Genomic DNA, 1,401 nt, shown 5'->3' with positions numbered 1-1,401 from the left:
GAGATGTGTATAAGAGACAGACTTAAGATATTTTTATTATATTTCACATTTGGTACTATTTAAAATGCAAACAAACGTTGGAAATTGTAGCTTGATGTTCAAGGCATCTAATATTACATGTTAAATCTTTCACTAATAGCAAATTAATTTGTTCTTTTGTAACATGCTGTCAAAAGCACGATTCAGCAAACCGGTCGCCTAAATCGTACCTGTGAGTTTTATTAATAGTACCTCCTTCTAAACTATTGAATTTGTGAATGAAAATAATTAAAACCACAAGATTGATAAAAGAATCATGAATTAATTAATATCTACTTTAATTGGGATTTATCAAAGAAAATAGCTGTTTTGCTTACGCAACTCGATGACGGTTTTTTCTTCTACAGACTTGCTACAGAACAACTTTGATCGTGTTAAAATAAATAATGTTAATTATGTTATGTGATCTAAAAATAAAGATACATTAGTGTTCCTAAATTGTACCGATATGATATAAGAATTCTTATGCTGGTTAGGTTAAATACGATTTAGGAAACTTGACAGAGATAATAAAAATATTGTTATAATTTTTATACCCAGATAATCAAGCGGGATTCGTCGAGCAAACTAATGCATCGCATGAGTTGTTGCATATTTGCCATACATTTATTGACATCGAAAAACAATACATTACGAATACAGCAACATAACTATTTATACGTGTAATCAGTTGATAAAAGAGTGACCCTAAACAGGCCAAAAATGCCCTGTATTCTCGCCCTCGATTCCGGATTTTAGTTTGGTGATAAATGCTAGTTAACATGAGACACTAATTCTCTGAAATTTTCAAATGGAGCCTACTCTTTGTTCGCAAGTTATGAAGCTTTAAAGTTATCATTTTATGTCGTGTTTCTCAAAACGGATCTTTGCATGCAAATAACTTTTAGGTAAAGCGTTTTTGAGAAAAATGTTTCAGACAAAAGTTATAGAATATGAAAGGGTACACAAAATAATGACATTTACCTTGAAGATACTCCTGAAGGTCATTTGGAGGTCAATTTTTGATTTTTAAATGAGAACTTTTATTTAAAATAACGTTTGGGAGTGAAATGATTATTAAGAAGTATTTTTTTAGATTGAGGGTTGAATAATAGAGGTCAAAGTTGGCTTTAAGGTCAAAGTTGGTTTCATTACTTTTTGATGTGTTTTTCGGGATTAGTGGAAGATCGGAGCTAATAGGTAGAGCACACCAAATTCGGAGTAACGTAATGATAGATATATTTAACTATATGGAGATACAATAGAAAAGTGATCCGCTTGCGAGTAAGTCGGTTCGAAAAATGCTCGGAGCACCTCCTCGGTATTCGCTCTCACATGTAGCAAAAGGGAAGGGGGAAATGAGTTCGCAAAAATATGTATCGT

Source organism: Wasmannia auropunctata, unplaced genomic scaffold, assembly GCF_000956235.1.
Source record: "Wasmannia auropunctata unplaced genomic scaffold, wasmannia.A_1.0 LD335478.1, whole genome shotgun sequence".
NCBI classification, from domain to species: Eukaryota; Metazoa; Arthropoda; class Insecta; order Hymenoptera; family Formicidae; genus Wasmannia; species Wasmannia auropunctata.
The sequence above is the reverse complement of the archived record's forward strand: the minus strand, read 5'-3'. Positions refer to the sequence as shown.